A 20,491-nucleotide genomic window follows, 5' to 3' on the forward strand; every position below is an offset into this window, starting at 1 on the left:
TATCTACTGAAGTCATCAGTAAATGTGATGAAGTACCTATAACCGCCTCTAGCAGTGACATTGAAAGGGCCACATACATCACTATGTATAAGTCCTAACAAATCAGTCGCTCTTTCACTAAAGGGAGTCCAGTAGGCATGACTCTCACGTCTCATAAGATTCAAAATCAAATGAGTCCAGCAAACCATCTTTATGGAGCTGGGATAAGCGCTTGTCATTTATATGACCTAAGCGATAGTGCCAGAGATAGGATTGGTTCATGTCATTTGACTTGAACCTCTTGGTATTTATGTTATATATAGGGCTTTCAAGGTCTAGAATGTAGAGTCCGTTCATCAGAGGTGCACTACAATAGAACATATCTTTTAAATAAACAGAACAACATTTGTCCTTTATTATAAAAGAGAAACCTTTCTTGTCCAAACAAGAAACTGAAATTATGTTTTTAGTTAATGCAGGCACATAACAACAATCATCCAACTCTAGTACAAGCCCAGAGGGCAGAGATAGAAAATAAGTCCCTACAGCAACAGTAGCAACCCGTGCTCCATTGCCTACGCGTAGGTCCACCTCGCCCTTTGCCAATGCCTTGCTATTTCTCAGCGCCTACACATTAGTACAAATGTGAGAAGCACATCCGGTATCTAATACCCATGATGAAGAAATAAATAGATTGACTTCTATAACATATATACCTGAAGTGGAAGTCTCACTTCGCTTCTTCTTAAGATCTTCCAGGTACACCTTGCAGTTCCTCTTCCAATGCCCGGTCTGACCGCAGTGGAAGCAGGTAGCATCCTTGGTGACCCCTCCTTTAGGTTTCAGTGCCTTGCCTTTGCCCTTGGCTTGGGACTTTCCCTTGCCTTTGTGCTTGCCCTTGCCCTTGTATTTCTGAACCATCAGAACAGAGTGGGGCTTAACCTTCTTAAGGTTCAGCTCAGTAGTTCTTAACATGCTAAGCAGCTCGGGCAGTGGCTTGTCGATTTCGTTCATGTTGTAGTTTAGAACGAATTGACTATAGCTATCCGGCAAGGATTGCAAGATCAGGTCAGTGGCTAGCTCTTGGCCAAGCGGGAATCCCAACCTCTGTAGGTTTTCTATGTACCCAATCATTTTGAGTACATATGGGCCTACGGGAGCCCTATCTGACATCTTGCACTGAAATAGTGCCTTAGAGATCTTGAATCTCTCGTGCCTCGCTTGTCCTTGATACAGTTGATGAAGATGTACAACCATATCGTAAGCGTCCATCAACTCATGTTGCTTCTGAAGCTCAGAGTTCATGGTCGCGAGCATCAGACAAGACACATCTAATGCGTCATCTTGATACTTCTTGTAAGCATCTCGGTCAGCTCGCGTGGCAATGGCAGGAGGAGCCTCCGGAATGGGCTGCTCTAGAACGTACAGTTTACGTTCCTGAGTGAGAACTATTCTCAAGTTCCTGTACTAGTCCAGGAAATTTGTTCGTTGAGCTTGTCCTTCTCAAGGACAGAACGCAGGGAGAAAGAGTTCGTATTCGACGTCATGGCTAGCTACAACAGAAAAATGCAGAAAATAAATATCATATTCTTTTAAATCATTTAATTAGGCCTTTAACTAAATGATGCTCCCACTGAATTCTATAATTCATGTGGGACAAGATCCACATCATACTATGCCTTGAGTTAGCTTTGGCTGAATCGCCCAAGACTTAGTATGATCGGTAGGTAACAATTTACCAATTATATCTCTATGCAACTCTTGTTTATAGGATCAAGATCCACATTTATATTAAAACTCGAGTTAGCTTTGGCTAATACGCCCAAGAATTAATATAAATGTGATTTTGACCTATCTACCAACCATTGGAAAATTCCTATAGTTAAACTCGATCCAATTGAGTTAACTAGTTACTCAATCTAATTGAGTTGTACTCACCCATGCGTTGATAAGCGGGACCAAGATTGTCCCTCCGTACCCTACCAAGATAATATGTGTTCCTCTGCTTTGGCAGATTCAACAACACATGTGATCGAGGTAGTGATAGGTACCACGGCACGGTAGGCATTTGAGTTGACACGATTGAGATCTAATCTAATCGAGAGGGTGCATCTTGTACACGATTTAGATCTAATCTAATCGCTAGGCACTAATTAATTACTAATTATGCATCACATACACTCAAGCAATTAATTAAATTATTTGTGATTAGGCATGGCCCTACTACGATCTTCTCAAGCCAATGATAAGATTGGATGGTCAACCTAAGGTCAACAGCTTCTCAAGCTCCTCCCTTTGACCACCTTGTGTTGCTCGCGCCCTCCTCGTAACTCCGTCTCGAGTGGACCTTTCACCGCTCCAATTTTGTACATTACAATTTTTGAAACTCGAGTTACATTCGAGTCTAAACTTATTTACAACAAGAATATAAAATAGAGAAAGGCATGACGCGCAGGTCGCGAATCAAATATACAACACGCACATCACATGACGGCACGCAGGCCGTATTATGAATTACAACACATTTCCAATCAGATTGGGTCTTTTTGGGCCATGACTATCTCAAAATAATACATAATTCTAAATTATGTATTTTCTATAATTTTTACTACAATTTTTATGAGTAAAATTCCCGGCGGTTCCGTTTAGCGGGTTTTCGGGCACAATCGCGGAACGAATCCCCTTGCCGGGCCAGGGGCAGCACCCCTACCCGCGATCTAACCATCGCGAGTGTTCCTTAGCGATCCTACAGCGCCTTAGCCCACTGTCCCAAAAAGATTTGGGGCAAAACCTTGCCGTTTCGGAAAAATCTTCTCGGTAGTCGAAGCCTACAAGTGTCGAAACACTTGTGCTTCGCTTCTACGAGAAAAATACCCATAAAACTATAAAAATAGGAAATCTACAGAATATTACAGAACTGCTATTTTTCATAAAAATTCAAAATAAACTCGTACAAGACTTCACACGTGGCTCTGATATCACTGTTGGGCTTTTCGGGCCGCGAAAACAGCTTTTTCGCGTCGCAGAAACACCGAAACCCCTGTCACCGGATCCATGCGAAGTAAAATAAAACAAAAAATTCGTGTACGAGTTTACTAAAGCCTAGATCTACACTAGGAGAAGAGCCTTTTACCCTTGATGCGTTGCCCTTCGCAATCCCGCTCGTCCAAGGTGTCGAATCTCAAGATTGTCAACGTAGACAATCCTCTACACGTATCCACACAAACAAATCAATGGAGGGAGAGCCTTAGAGTGTGCTAGCACTTCTAGAGTGTAACGACCCACCTCCTACTGACTAGGCTGTGAGGCCGATCGCTACATTATGCTGTGCTAAATTACTATTGCGGAAATCTGGATTGATTAAAATTTTGCTAAACTGATTACTGTAAAATCTGAACTTAATATTCTAAGTGTACCTAGGAGTTGTACACATGCTAGGGAAGATAATCTATGCCTCTCGGATGACCTGCTAGCTGTAATCAGGCATTTCAATCGACCCATGGATCGATTGGGCTGTCGGATCGATCCAGTGATCGATCCAGCTTGATACTGGCACGGAAGAAGACTCTGGATCGGTCGGCTGACCGATCCATAAGCTATTTCACTTCTGTATGAGGCTGGATCGGTCTACCGACCGATCCAGGAGAACACATCGCTTCTGTATGCGGCTGGATCGGTCTACCGACTGATCCAGGAGCACACTGATCGGTCGGTAGACCGATCCAATGGCTCACTGATCGGTCGGCTGACCGATTAGTGAGCTTCTGTGCTCTCTGTTCGCATCTGGATCGGTCGGCTGACCGATCCATAACAGACGCCAACTCTCTGTTCGCGACTGGATCGGTCAGCTGACCGATCCAGTGGCACATCCCAACTCTGATCGATCTGGGTTTCTGATTTCGCACTGAAACTCTGATTTCAGCACTAGTTCATACCAAAATCTCATATAAGAGTTCTAAAATCAATTGAAATAAGTTCTAACATCTATTAACTAGCATTCCAACATAATTACTAACAACTTAAACAAATCTTCCATGGTTTAAACATTCTAAGGTATAAAAGTGCATAAAGGTACTCGAGAAAAGAAACTAAGTTCTTAATTTGCTAAACTCCTTAAGGATCTTCATTCCAGGTTCCTGCCACACACACCATCACTGCATTGACCTTCAGCTTCCTCTGCTAATCCATTTTCCCTTTACCTTTATCTGCAGTATAAGGAAAAAGTATCTGTAAGCTTTAAGCTTAGTAAGAAACCATCTACCTCACAAAAACATGCAACGATGCAATCATGTTTTTAAAAAATGCTATTTAAAAACATGCACTGGATTTGTTAAAGCATGGCATACTGAAGTTACATGGCATAAACACTGAAACATGGCATGCATAATAAAATCTAAGCATGGAGCTATATCATGGTATCAACTAGGAGAACTAAACTGAAACTGAAACTAAAACTGAGCTAAAACTATATTCACATAACTAGATTACAAGTTTGAAAGCTATTATCATAATAAGTGAAAATAGTAATCATGCTGCTGTTTGGGCCCGGCAACTGTACTTACTGTGCGCGCATCCCTAGCTAGACCCGGGTTTGCAAGTCCCGCATTTAGTAGGGTTTACTAGGTTATCTAAACCTAGGGACCGACTATGGGAGCCCAGCCCAATGGATATCTAATCCTGTACAGTGCCACTAAAAATAAAATACTGAATATAGCTACTAATTATCTATTTTGCTGTTTCTAGGTTATCTGAACCTAGAGCTAGGTTATCTAAACCTAGAGGCGACTGTGGGAGCCCACCCATTGGACCGTAGTCCCATGTAAGCTGAAACTAGACTAATATACTGATTTAAATGCTACTAGTGCATTTAACTGAGCTGTTAAAAATATCTGAGGTAATATTTAGCTACACTAATCATTTTGTCGAACACTTGGTGTGCTCCAACTCTCCCCTCTAATAGGGAGACCACCTCTAGGCACCCGACAACGTTTAGAGCCTCCAACTGAAGGAGAACAACGTGTCTGGCCCATCTAGAAGTGCTCAACTAGATCCCTAATCTGCGAGGAGGATTTAAACACACCTTGAGTGCCGAAAAATCTGCATATAGCTAAACTAAAGGCATGCAATCAAACGAAAGCAACTTATACTACAGGTGAGGAGTTTCTTACCTCCTGTTTGGATTTTCTTACAGATCTAACGCTAGGTTTCCCGGAGAAGAGATCTCTTCGATGATCTTCTCGCGTCTACGCGTTCTTCTCGTGGAGAGGAGCGTCCTCGTATCCTTGATGTTGTTGGAAGATGCTCCTATGGCCCTAGGGATGGAACCCTAGGCTTGCTTGGCTTGGGCGCCGAGAGGTGAGGAAGGGAGAGGGTCGGCGGGTGAGGGTTTGAGGAGGAAAAGTCACGATAAAAAAAAAATAATCTCCTCACTTAATAATTTTCCTATTTATATTTAGGAATTAGTTCGCCCGACTTCAATATAAATTTAATTGAATCCCTTTTCTTTCAGCACGACCCTGCTGGGTTCATCTGGTTACTAAGGCTAACTAAAAGTTATCGGATCCGAGAGGTCCCGGGTTCGATTCCCGCCTAAGCTATTTTGCGGTTCTAATTATTTTTGCTACTTCCGCTATTCTAAAAATTCCGGAAAAATATCTAAAAATTCCAAAAAAATCATAGAATATTTCTAAAATAAGTTTGAGAATTTTCGAGCAATACATAGAGGGTCTCGGCCAAGGAGGAGGAGAGGGAGAGCAAGAAGATGCAAGGAGGAAGATGATAGAATCAATTGGCTTGAATACAAAATGAATTCCATTCATCACAAAAGTGGCTGGCCACATGTGTAACTCCTTCTCATTTAATGTGGCCGGCAACATTAAATTGAAAGGGGATTTGTAACCTCCATGAGGTGGCACACACATGTGCTAGCCTTGATGATGTGGTACATCATCATTGGTTCTCCTAATGCCAACTCACAAATGAGGTGGCAAATGGTCAAGTCAAACTTGACCTTTCATCTTCCTTCTCAAGTCAAGTCAAACTTGACCAAATCTCTCTCATGGTTGATCTAATCTAACCATTTGATTCAAACCAACTTAATATAATGAATCTAATTCATTTAATTAAATTAATTCAATGAGTCATAATCTAAATTAGACTCATTGAACACATGAATCAACTTGAGTCCAACTCAATTAGCACAATTAGGATTACTCTTAATCCAATTTGATTCATCACTTGAATCTAATCCTCTTGGTTCATCATATGAACCTAATCTCCATCTAATTGTCCTTTGTGTGTGACCCTATAGGTTCTTATAACGTTGGCAATGCTCCTAAATCCATTTAGAAGCATAAGTAATGAGCGGTATCTAGCAACACATCATTACTACCCAAGTTATAAGAATGTTGAGATCCAACATCACCTTGTGACTACTAATTGTGACTTCTCACAATATATGACATTGTCCTTCTATCCCAGACATCTAGATTGATCAATGTGAGGCATAGACCATGTCATCCTCTAATCAATCTAAATCTTGAACTCCAAGTAGACTCACTCAATCAAATGAGCTCAATATCTCATATTGACTCATTTGGGCATGGCCATGCACTTCGTGGTCTCACTCTATCAAGAATATCGATGTCGTTCCCATCATATAGGAGGGATAGATCCCATCTACATCACTCACATCCCTCTGCATAATTCGTTACATACCCAGTAATCACCTTTATAGTCCACCCAGTTATGGGTGACGTTTGATGAAGCCAAAGTACGTAACTACTTATGTAGGTATCCATGGAGACTTCAGGTCCAAGGACTAGTAGTCATACTAATAGCCACATGAGAAAGTATATGACACTTATATAACAATCCATGACACTTTCTCATGGCGGGTCATTTAGTATACATTCTCCAATGCATACCCATGTGTCAACTTGATATCTCTATATCCATGACTTGTGAGATCAAGTCATTGAGTTGACCTACATGCTAGTCTCATCGCATTAACATTTTCCCTGAATGTTAATACTCGACTAGGAATGATTAAGAGTAGTGTTCCCTATATCATCTCACTATCGGTTCAACTAACCGATTGATATAGGTAAGAACCCTCTACTCAAGGATGCTATTATACTTAGTTATTTGGCACCAATACAAGTAAGTATAATAATCAAAAAATAAATGCCTTTATTTATATAAGAATATGATACAACAAGTTCATAATACAATCATCAAATGATTGGCTCTAGGGCTCTAACTAACAGAAAGGTTTCCTACCTTTTAGGCATAGAGTAGCTTTATCTAAAGAGATGTCTCCAAAGACATCAAAGGAGATAGAGGATATGAAGGCAGTTCCTTATGCTTCGGCTGTCGGAAGCCTAATGTATGCAATGCTGTGTATGAGACCAGATATCTGTTTTGACATGGGCATGGTTAGCAGATATCAGAGTAACCTGGACAAGGACATTGGACTACTGTAAAACATATATTAAAGTACTTGAGAAGGACTAGGGATTATATGCTAGTTTACCAGTCTGATGATTTGCTCCCTGTGGGTTACACGGATTTTGACTTCTAATCGAATAGGAACAATAGTAGGTCTACCTCAGGTTATGTGTTTACTTTAGAAGGAGGAGTCATAGCATGGAAGAGTGTTAAGCAGAAATGTGTTTTGAACTCCACCATGGAAGCTGAGTATGTGGCAGCGTTTGAGGCAGCCAAAGAAGCTGTGTGGCTCAGGAACTTCTTAATGGACTTAGATGTAATTCCTAGTTTGCCCAAAATTATCATAATTTATTATGATAATAGTGGTACAGTAGCAAACTCGAAGGAACCATGAGCCCATAAGGCGAGTAAACACATTGAGCGCAAGTACCACCTGATATGAGACATCGTAAAGCTAGGAGAAGTTTTTGTTGCCAAGATTACATCAGCGAATAACCTAGCAGATCCCTTCACTAAAGCCCTTCCGACGAAGGTTTTCGATCGGCATGTTGAGGGAATGAGAATAAGATGTATGGCAGCATTAATGCCAGCATAGTCTTTTAGTATAAGTGGGAGATTATTAGAGTGTATACTAAAAGTTTAGCTTTTGGTAAACATTTATTTCTGAAATAAAGAATCACATTGGTCAAATGTTCAACATTTATATGCTAAGTGTAGTTGTTTAATTAGTTTATATTATAGATAACATGGTGTGTGGTGTCACACACAGAAGATCATGTTATAAGTTCCTTATAAATTATAAATAGTAGCTCACGACCGAGATGGAAAGGAACAAACCATCAAAACAGTCGTAGTGTAATTAGGTATTAGTTTATCTTGACTATATAATTACGCTAGTACACTTAGAGTGTATTGAGTAGGACCATTGAGGTAGTTTTTTTTTATACTGACTAAATAAAAGAACAAGATCTCAGTTATTATGGAAGTGTGTGCTCTTAATCTTAATATAATGATAGCACATATATTTAATATTTATTTCTTTAATTTATCAATGGGTGAGATTTAGTTTGATAAGTCAATATGCCCGATTGTTGGGACCGAAATGTAGCTAGAGGGGGGGGGGGAGGGGTGAATAGCTCGTCACGATCTCGTGCTTGTCGTTGCTTGCTTCTTGTGATGATGTGCAGCGGAAAATACAAGAACCAACACAACAACGCTAACTCAAGGGATTTACTTGGTATCCACCTCAAGAAGAGGTGACTAGTCTAAGGATCCATGCACTCACGCACCCTCCACTATGAAAACACTTCTTTACGGTAACTACCATAGGTGGAGAAGCATTACAAGCTCACAATACAACAATAAGAAGGAAAGAAGCAAAATACAAGTAAATCTTACAAGATTACAATAAAAAACCCTAGCTTCTTTTTCTTCTTGTTGCAACTTGCCTCTTGACTTGGATGAGCCTCCAAGAATCTTCAAGAACTGGCGGTGAGGAAGAAAAAATCGCTGTGGAGAGCTGCTATGATCGCCCGTGGAGAAGAGAGGAAGAAGTGCCGAAGGAATCGCTCGCCAACGACTTTATCCGCGCCAACGGTCGAATCCCAATCGATTGGATTGCTCCCAATTGATTGGGGAGGCTTTGGATCGATCAACCGATCGATCTAGAGCGCCTCTGTGCTCTTAGAAATCGCCTGGATCAATCGGCCTATCGATCCAGGGCTTATCGCGCAAAATCGCACCTCCCAATCGATCAACCGATCTATTGGAGACTCCCAATCGATCGACCGATCGATTGGGAGGCTTTCTGTGCGCGCGGCAATTCTCCCCAATCGATCCACTGATCGATTGGGGAACCTTTTTCTCGTGGGCTTAGTCCAATCGATCACCCGATTGATTGGACCTGTTTAATCGATCGGTTGATCGATTGCACCCACTTGACTTGCTTTGATCAAGTCCAAAAGCCCTGCAAACCCAACATCCAGTCAACCATGACATGTTGGGACATCATGCCTAGTATCCGGCCACCCTTGACCTGCTAGGACTCTCTCACCAAGTGTCCGATCAATCCCTTTAACCCACTTGGACTTTCTCCTAGTGCCAAGTGTCCGGTCAACCTTGACTCACTTGGACTTACCAATACCAGGTGTCTGATCACACTTGATCCACCTGGATTTTCCTATGCCTAGCTTCACTCTCCAGGACTTCCCTTTCTGCCTAGCTTCACTCACTAGGACTTCCCATCTGCCTAGCTTCACTCACCAAGACTTTCACCTAGCTTCATTCACTAGAATTTCCCAACTGTCTGGCTTCACTCGCTAGGACTTTCACAACTGCCTGGCTTCACTCACCAGGACTTTCACAACTGCCTGGCTTCACCCACCAGGACTTTCTCCTAGCTTCACTCATTAGGATTTCCCAACTGCCTAGCTTCACTCACTAGGACTTTCACTTAGCTTCACTCACTAGAATTTCCCATCTGCCTGGCTTCACTCACCAGGACTTTTACAACTGTCTGACTTCACTCACCAAGACTTTCACCTAGCTTCACTCACTAGGATTTCCCAACTGCTTGGCATCACTCACCAGGACTTTCACAACTGCCTAGCTTCACTCACCAGGACTTTCACTTAGCTTCACTCACTAGGATTTCCCAGTCAAGTATCCAGTCAACCTTGACCTACTTGACTCTCCTTCACAATCTCCCCACATGAACAATTGCACCTGCAATATTCATGTATTGTCTCAATGTATTGTCAAACATCAAAACCCAAATATCAAGACTCGAGCTCGAACCAATTCAAGCTCAATCAACCAGGTCAATCTTGACCTAGGGAATATTGCACCAACAATTTTCCCTTTTTTGATGTTTGACAATACCTCCTTTAAGTTAGGCTAATCCCATAGCCTCAAACTTCTTCATGCCAATGTAAGAATGATGGTTTCCTTCATTCTCTCCCTTTCCTAGAGGGAAAACTCTCTCATTAGGTAATAAAGGCCTAACTTAACCACACATTCTCTCCCTATTGGCACACATCAAAAACTCTCTCCCTGAAGAGTTCCCCAATGTTGTGTACAACTTCACTCATTGTTCACAACCCAATAACGAAGGTCCCATACCCTTCAATATTCTCAACACTCATCCTTGAGCATATACCACTTGGTATACTCACTTACGATGCAAATGAAGGTACCATACCCTTCATTTTCATCACATGATCATCCTTGAGCATATACCACTTGAACAATGAAGATATCAACTCTCCATTGTATTCAAATGCCCAACCTTGAGCATTTACGCTAAGGATGGTTAACCATCTTCCAAGGTGTATGGAAAAAAATAGATTTTCATGTCCTTAAAGAATAACTCCCCCTAAAGACATGCACATAACTTCTATCATTGCACCAACAATGACTTGGAATCCCTAAACATATAGAAAACCCAAATTTAGAAGTTTTGAGGTTCAAAAATTCAATATTAAAACCAAACCTCAATCTAAACCTCTACTTAGTCTTCCTTAACCAATCCATCCTTTTTTTTCATCATGAAAACTCCTCCTAAATGTATACAAATGTATTTTGAGGGGTAAGGAATGGTTACTTAGACTAAAAATACTAAAATCTAGCTTACCCAACCAAACTCAGCAGCCTCAATCGATTAGGGAAGGGATCCCAATCGATTGAACCAAGTTCAATCGATCCACTGATAGATTCACTCAGTGTGGATCAATCGGTCGATTGATCCAGCAACTTCTGCTCGCGAAAAAACCTATCTCAATAGATCGCCCGATCGATTGAGCCACTTCAATCGATCGGGTGATCGATTGAAGCACTAAAAAACTAAAATTCAATTTAAGTGAATTTCAGAAACCCCTAGAAAATTTTATAAAATTCTAAAAATCATGAAAATTAATGTAGGCACTATTTAGGGGATATACTATCAAGGAAAAATAGTTTTCTATGAAGATACTTCCTATTTTCAAAGATTGACACAAACTTTGAAACTTGTAAAAACTTTAGTGTTTTCTTCCAAGTTTGTGCTCAACTATTCAATGATGATTATTATCAAAAGATAGCCTTCATCATGGTTTTCCAAAATATATTTAAAATCATTTTCAAAACCAATATCCAACCATATTCTTTGGGCTCAATGCACATGACTTGTACATTAGCTTTCCCAATGATTGGAAAACACATAACTATGTGTTTTGATGAACTTAAAACTCAAAAGAATGCACTAGATCAACATCTTGAGTTTTGTTCATCATCCTAACATCTCACTTGAATCTAATGTGCACTACAACACATACAAGTCACCTTATAGTACTTGTGAGATGTAAAATTTGGTTTTACCCTAATATAGGGATCATGCATATCACCTAGGCATTTTGAGGTTATGAACAACCACCAAGGATGTTACTTGTTAATAAATGTCATTTGTCCTTAATTGTATGGAATTAAACATAATGCATGATATGTTATGGCATACATCAAAAAGAAATAATTTTCAAAAGAAAATTTGCTCTAACTACATGATGTATGTATGACATGATATGGTATTTTTGCATTTTTCATAATAAGGCATGAGTGCAAGAATAAATACACTACAACAAAAACCCTCATAGACATCGGTTTTCCATCGCTATCTATTACATTTTCGACCGATGTCTATGAAGGCGATGTAAAAAGTTTGCCATTTTAGACATCGGGTTAAAACCGATGTAGTATCACTTAACGACACCGATTTTCGAATCGGTTATTAACCGGTGTAGTATCACTTAACGACACCGTTTCATCAACGGTGTAAAACTGATGTAATATTATATGTTAATAACACCAGTTTTGGCAGCGGTATACGACTAATGTAATATTAGTTAATGACACCGGTTTTGCAGCGGTGAAAAACCGATGTAATATCAGTATTATTTAACGACACATTCGATTTCTGAAACAGTGAAAAACTGACAGTATCCAAGAAAATACACAAATATTCATAAATTACACAAATATTCTTCTTCCAACAGTATCCATAAAATACACAAATATTCACAAATTACATAAATATTCTTCTTACAACAATATCCATAAAATACACAAATATTTTTTTTACATCAAAAGCTAATAGATATTGTACACATCAAGGTAGAACATCGTGAGTCAAAAATCAAGCTGAGGCTACATTAAATTATGAGAATCAGAATCTGTTCAACTTGCTATACTGCTCCATTCTTCTTGCGCCTTTCATTTCCTTAATCTCACCACTTTTCACCTTCAAATGCCTAGTTTTCTGAGTTAAAACATCCACTGTTCTAATCTGTCAAACAAAAGTATCATTTGGTCTACTTAACTACAACAAAGAACAAAAACAGAAGAATTATACATGCTGCAGAAGTCCTAGAATATCACCATCAAAAAGAAATTGACATGGGAATATCACAATATACATTCCATGCAAATGCATGCATCATCCAAAGTTTTCAAAAATCAAATACCTTTCCTACTCAAATGTAATCTAGCATGCATTCAGCCCACTCGAACCGCACTTCATCAATTTCAACTCTGGAGTACTTGAGATTTGTAAATTGTAAAAACACATAAATAATATCTAACAAATATATATATGCAAATGTTGCCATTGCAGCAGAAATAGGATCCCTGACCCCCAAAATAGTCTAGACTAGTGAATTGTCTAAACCAGCAGGAATGATGCCAATTGGAATAGAAAGTGCTCCCTTCTGGTTATCTCTGCTCAGAAGACCATTAAGTACCTGCATGATCATGTAAGCTAATTATCAAATTTCAAATAGCTAATGCTTGGTCTATAGAATTATATAACATCACAGGAAAGGTGAACTATCAGGCAGATGACAAACAGACTAAGAAAAAGAACCATAGAAAGCCAGTAGGTTATTGGCATCATTGAGAGTTGGTGTCAAAGTTCATATAGAGTTCATAATTGATCTAATACCAAAAAAAGTCGAGACGTAAAGGATGTTGGTGCAGCGGGGACCGGCAAGAGGGGGGTGAATTGCCTGTAAGTAAAAACTAAACCCTCTTCAACCAATTTAAACTCAAATAGATGCAATAGCTATAAGATTAAACAGAACTAAAGTATGAACAGAAAAGGAAGACTCAGCTATTTTAACCTGGTTACAACCAAGAGGGTTGTTAATCCAGGGCGATGAAAGGTGCAGTAAGAAACTCTTTCTCTGAAGGCGGATAAGCCTTTTACACTTTGAAGAGCACAGAACTATTGCTTAACAAGAGAGTACAAGAGTTGAATTTCGTTCACTTTTTTGTAGTTCTCTAAAGCTGCCTGAGACCCTCTTTATATAGGGGTTCTCGAGCTTATCAGATCACCTGATCCTTCAGGATCAGGTTTGACTCGAGAGGGATCGGTCGACCAATCCCCAAGTTCGGTCGACCGAACCTGCTGTATCTACCCATTCTTCTGTCCAGATACAGCCTCTGTGGATTGAGCTTAGGTTCGGTCGATCGATCCTTTTGTTCGGTCGACCGATCAGCCAACGGTCTCCAGCTGAGTTGGCCCAATCAAACTGCTCTACTTGGTCTCTTGATAAACCCGATCAGCATGTTCGGTCGACCGATAAGCTCCACCAACGTTCAGCCTCTGTCGTGGCATCTGACGTGTCTGCTGAGGCTGGTTTCTGATAAAGAGGGGTTCGGTCGACCGATCAAGGGGTTCGGTCGACCAAACCATTGACAAGTCAACTTCCTGTTGACTTGCTTCGGTTCGGCTCCTTGGGTGATTGCGACCTACCGGAATAGGGCTCACCCGAACCCAGTTCCTGGCCTTTTCATCGAGCATTCTTCCTTCCCGGCTTTACGTCCCTCAAACACCGCGCATGTTCTTCACGCCCACCAGGTGTACTCTTCCACAGCTCTCTCGTTCTTCGGACCCACCGAGCCCGTCGGCTCCCTTCCCGTGCCGTCCTTCTCGCTAACTGCGTCTTTCGCTCAACTTCCTGCGCTTCTAAGTTCTTGCACACTTAGACACAGGGATCAGACAAACAGGACCTAACCTAAACTTGGTTGATCACATCAAAACTACCACGGGGTTCAACAATCTCCCCCTTTTTGATGTGCATCAACCCAAGTTCAGGTTAGGGTTAAAACAAATAGATAGTAATTTAAAGAAATTACTAAACTAACAATTCAGGCATAGATTTGCAACTTTAAAATAAATTGCAACATGAGAATTTATACAAACAAATTTTTTTTAACTAATTCCCCCTAACTGAACTTATCTTTATTCTCCCCCTTTGATCATAGCAAAAACGGGGTGCAAACAAATTTGAATTCAAGTGTTAAAAAAAAAATTCAAAGTTAAACAATTTCTAAGGAAAGATTAATTAATAAAAACTGAGTTAGGTTTAAATTCAAAAATTTCTATGTTTTGAAAAAATTTCCAAGTTAAAATGAATTTTCAGAATTTAAAAACATTTCTAAGTAAAAATTTCAAGAAACACTTTTTCTAGAAAATTTAAAGAATTTCTAAGGAAATGTTTAAATACTTTTCAAAGCATTGTTTAATTCTAATTTTTAATGCTTTTATCAGAAAGTTAATTAAACATTTTTATTTCGATATTTCGGCTTCCAGGTCGTGGCGAGGCACTAGGCCTTCTTGGTTATTGGAGCAACAACCACTTCCTTAGACAAAGCTTCCATAAAGAACCTCAATGTTTAATTTTCCCACTATAAGCTTTAAAAGAGAAATTTAAACTAGTAAAGATTTTGGAACCCAATAAAGGTTCCTACCTACAAGGTTGGTCAAAAACTTAGGGAGTACATAGTTTTTTGGTATTTTCCTAAGTTGACCCTAATGCTTCCTTATGTACCAATTTAATTTTCCATATAACTTTAATTTTGAATGTGGAAAAATATTTTTAAAACATGCATCAGTTTTCAGTTTTTTAATTTCTAATTTTAACACTTCATTTTCTGATTTCAAATATTCATTTTCCTTTTCTACTTTATCTAATTCTTTAGACAGAGCTTTAATAAAACGAAAGGACTGTTTAGGGTTTAGGGCGCGTACCTTACCTCGTCTTGCGATGCTCCCCCTTCATCACAGCTTTCTTCTTCTTCTGTTGTTCCTCCCCCTTCATCTATGCTCATTTCTGAGCTAGACGTTTCTTCTAGCTAATGGTTGGCCATCAGTGCTAGTCTCGAAAATTCTTCGAGTTCTGATTCGGAGGATGAAGATTCTGACCAGGTGGCCTTCAGGTTCTTGTACTTGGACGATTCTGGATTCTTGTGCTTCACCTTTCCTTTCTCTTTTTGTTTGCTCTTCATCTTTGGACAATCATCCTTGATGTGTCCTTCTTCGTTGCAATTGTAGCACCGAACAATTCTTTTTCTTTGCTGATGCCTCTTTGTCTGCGATCTAAATTTATTAGAATTAAAAAAAATTATTGAAGCGTCTTACTAATAGTGCTACTTTCGATCCGTCGATCGAGGCTTCGGAGTCAGGAACATTTGTTCTTGCCTTCAAAGTAATGTTCTGACTAATCTTTTCTACTCCATTGGGCTCTGCAACTCGAGATTCGTGAAGTTCAAAAGTAGAAAACAAATGTTCTAGAGTACTTACCTCGAAATCCATAGAGATGTAGTACGCATCTACTAAGGAGGCTCATTCGGGAGTTCTCGGGAAGGCATTGAGCGCGTACCGGATCGAGTCCCGATTCGTTACTTCTTCTCCACGATTGGTTAGTTGCGTGATCAGCTCTTTGATCCTTGCTTGGAGTTGCGCAACCTTTTCTCCTTGGTTCATCCGGAGGTTCGTCAACTGGGTCCGGAGGATGTCGCGCCTTGCTAGCTTCGCCTCGGAAGTACCTTCGTGAAGCTCCAGGAATTTTTCCCAGAGATCTTTCGCGGAGTCGTAGCTTCCGATCCGATTTACCTCCTGAGGTGGCAGAATGCTGGGCAGGTGGAACTCAGCCTTTCCATTGGCAACAAAATCGGCTTTCTTCTTCTTGCTCCACGTGTTTTCTTCTTTATCTTTCGGCGCTGCTAAACCATATTTCATTGTAATAAGAATATCAAAATATGTTTTAAAGAATACCTCCATTTTTCGCTTCCATGTAGCAAAATCTCCGTCGAACTTTGGGGGATGAATGTTTGCGCCGGCCATAGTTCTGATCTTTGTGCTTCAGATGTTGGTTAGTCCCTCTGAGGCTGTTGGGCTCTGATACCACTTGTTGGTGCAGCGGGGACCGGCAAGAGGGGGGTGAATTGCCTGCAAGTAAAAACTAAACCCTCCTCAACCAATTTAAACTCAAATAGATGCAATAGCTACAAGATTAAACAGAACTACAGTATGAACAGAAAAGGAAGACTCAGCTATTTTAACCTGGTTACAACCAAGAGGGTTGTTAATTCAGGGCGATGAAAGGTGCAGTAAGAAACTCCTTTTCAGAAGGCGGAAAAGCCTTTTACACTTTGAAGAGCACAGAACTATTGCTTAATAAGAGAGTACAAGAGTTGAATTTCGTTCACTTTTTCCTAGTTCTCTAAAGCTGCCCGAGACCCTCTTTATATAGGGGTTCTCGAGCTTATCAGATCACCTGATCCTTCGGGATCAGGTTTGACTCGAGAGGGATCGGTTGACCAATCCCCAGGTTCGGTCGACCGAACCTGCTGTATCTGCCCATTCTTCTGTCCAGGTACAACCTCTATGGATCGAGCTTAGGTTCGGTCGACCGATCCTTTTGTTCGGTCGACCGATCAGCCAATGGTCTCCCGCTGAGTTGGCCCGATCAAACTACTCGACTTGGTCTCTGGATAAACTTGGGTTCGGTCGATCGATCAGCATGTTCGGTCGACCGATAAGCTCCACCAACGTTCAGCCTCTGTCGTGGCATCTGACATGTCTACTGAGGTTGGTTTCTGATAAAGAGGGGTTCGGTTGACCGATCAAGGGGTTCGGTCGACCGATCAAGGGGTTCAGTCGACCGAACCATTGACAAGTCAACTTCTTGTTGACTTGCTTCGGTTTGGCTCCTTGGGTGATAGAGGCCTATCGGAATAGGTCTCACCCGAACCCAGTTCCCGGCCTTCTCCTCGAGCAGTCTTCCTTCCCGGCTTTACGTCCCTCGAACACCGCGCATGTTCTTCACGCCCACCAGGTGTACTCTTCCGCAACTCTCTCGTCCTTCGGACGCACCGAGCCCGTCGGTTCTCTTCTCGTGCCATCCTTCTCGCTAGCTGCGTCTTCCGCTCGACTTCCTGCGCTCCTAAGTTCCTGCACACTTAGACACAGGGATTAGACAAATAGGACTTAACCAAAACTTGGTTGATCACATCAAAACTACCACGGGGTTCAACAAAGGAGACCTATTAATATAGATCATGCAGTCACAAAATAATTGCAACATCATTGATCAGCTTCAAAATGCCCATAGGAAGATGCTAAAATGTAAGTTTAGCTCCTGTCCTATAATATTCGAAATCTATAGCAAAAAAATTAAGAAAGATATATCAATGCACCAGATATTCATCTGCCAATTTTCACAACCCAATGTATTTCCTTCAACAATGTTGTAATTCCATGGTTTCTATCAAAGTTCTGGTAGGGTAGACAAGTATAAAAAATATTAATTTTCAGCAAATCATGTTGTGCTTACTATACAGATTATAAAAATAAAATATGTACAAAACGTGAATAAAAGAATCACTGTGATATACATACCACCTAAACTAACTTATAAAGGAAGAGAGCAATTTAAATTTTACAAAAAGTAAGGGAGATGCAATAATTCTACAAATGAGAAAAAAGTGTTAGCACAAAGTTGATAAGATTCCAGGAAGGCATAAAGTTAGTTCTCCATAGTACTTGTCTATTTAAATTGGTCAATTTAGTGACAAACTCATAAGATGGTGATCACTAAAAAGAAATAATCAATCAGGTTAAAGGAAATATATGTACAATTGCCAATCTTTTTAACTAAGAATCAGAAAGATACAACTTAACTTATCCTAGCTTGACATTTGAATTACTAAATTTTGATTCATTGTAACAGATCATTGGCCAAAGAAGGCAGATTCAACAGGAGGTTGACAACTTCAAACAGTAGAGTAATGAGGAGCTGGAGATGAAAAAGTGGTAGAATGAAGTGGAAGAAGATGGCCAACATTTTGCAAAACTTTTTTGGCCTTTGGCACTAGTTATTATGCACACATATCAAGGAATTTCTATTATTGCATCTAATGATTTTCTTAATCAACTTTAACTTGCCCAAACAAATACAATGCACAAAACAAGATGAGTAAATAGCGGAAAGCAAAATCAATGTACCTCATTCACAATGCCATCTCCTCCAACACATACTATTCCTAAGACATTTTCAGCAGTAAGACAGTAAGCTTTTCATTTTCAAGTGTAAATCAATGCCAAACAACCTATGCTAGCATACCATCAGGGTAGGTGCTGATTTCTACAGTGGAAACAAGTTCTCTTGCATGACCAGCATATTCTATTTTAACCACTTCCATTTCGAAGCCTGCAAGTTGTCAATAAGTTTCTTAGTGAATAAACAAGCCTAAACATTCATAATAGCATAGACATAAAAGAAACTTGATAGTTCAAGGAATACATAAAACCAACTTAGCAACAGGAAATAACAACTCCTCAATCTAGCAAACAAAAATGATAAAATCAACTCAGGGTAGTGTTTGAGGAAATTCATCAAACACATTGCATGCATAAATCAATTAATACTTGCAATCAAGAGATCAAGAAGATGAAACTGTCGAAGATGAGGAAGGACTTCAGTAGTGATGATGGATAAAGGAAAAATTATCGGAATGCGAAGAAGGACTCCAGCGGTGGCAGTGAATGCTGGACCGGAGATGGATGAAGGAAAAACTACCGGAATGCGAAGAAGGGCTCCTCTTCTCACCCAAAGGGAGGAGTTGGAGGAGATGCGGTGTGGAAGTTCCAAGCTCATCGTATAATATTACTCCCTTGGGAGGCTTAATTCCAATATCCTCATATAACTCAGGATGAGTAAGTGGAAGTTCAATAGCTTCTTTAATTTCTTGGATTTGAGCATCTAAGCCACCAATATCAACATAAGACTCCAAAGGAACCTTTTCATCTTTCATAACAGAAACCATAGGATCCACTTCATCCTGAAGTATTCCAACAACAGTAGAACCTGCAAAAGATTTAGCATAATCAGCAATGTAAATTGTAAACCACGTTATACAAACTTTGGAAATTTTCATTACAATAAGATAAAACAAGAAGTCCAAAGCAAAAATAAGACAAATAAAAAAGGATTAGAAATAATGTAAACATGAAGATAATAGAAAGAAGAATTAGATACAGAAAAGAAGATGTGAAAACAAGAAGAAAGGGCAGGAACACATTCTAGAATGGAGTCAAATATGTTGCTTTAGAATAGAAGGTAAAAATTCTAAAATAATTTTTTTCTTCTTTGAAAAATAGTGAGGCAGATGTGTTCTAATAGCTTTCTTCTGCCACATTCATGGACAGACTACATGGCATATTGATTCTGTCAAACAAACAAGTCTAAGATAAACAAATGCTTTGAAAGCTAGGAATAGAAAAAAGATGAGAGAAAAGCAGGCAAACAAGTGCCAACAAGCTACATGGGAGACCTCTATCTGTTGTATCATTTTCTCCAGCAAATAGACACATAAATCATCTCGTTGACAAGATGAAGACGACTAGGGAAAAAAGTAGGCAAACAAGTGCACTTTATTCTCGTCGACTAGGGTTTCTGGAATTGAACAAGAAGAAGAAACCAGGCATACCTTTGCTATCAATCTCGTCGACATGGCTCTCCTGACCTTTGATTTTGATGCTGAACCATTTTTTGACGAAGGCCTTAGACCATGACAGCTGCTCCCAAGAAAGTGAGGAAAGAAAACATGCCCAAATCAGCCACCTTAAAGACGAAGAAAGCAAAACTCTAGGAGAGAAATCAAACCTTGCTTTTCTTTGAATCATAATCTCTCATCGTTGCAGCACTCCTTCATACAGCTATGGTGAGTTAGCTCACCAAACACTTCCCCA

At 40.0% G+C, this 20,491-nt stretch overlaps 1 long non-coding RNA gene across 1 annotated transcript; it reads right to left on the reverse strand.

Moving 5' to 3' along the window:
* Positions 1–13,133: 13,133 nt before the first annotated feature.
* LOC122000332 lies at positions 13,134–18,943 on the reverse strand. The gene is made up of 3 exons (XR_006117086.1): positions 18,864–18,943; positions 18,746–18,783; positions 13,134–13,196 (listed from the first exon to the last, which is right to left on the reverse strand). It is a non-coding gene; the product is annotated as an uncharacterized LOC122000332 (long non-coding RNA).
* Positions 18,944–20,491: the final 1,548 nt, after the last annotated feature.

This window comes from Zingiber officinale, chromosome 7A (genome assembly GCF_018446385.1).
Source record: "Zingiber officinale cultivar Zhangliang chromosome 7A, Zo_v1.1, whole genome shotgun sequence".
Classification (NCBI taxonomy): domain Eukaryota; kingdom Viridiplantae; phylum Streptophyta; class Magnoliopsida; order Zingiberales; family Zingiberaceae; genus Zingiber; species Zingiber officinale.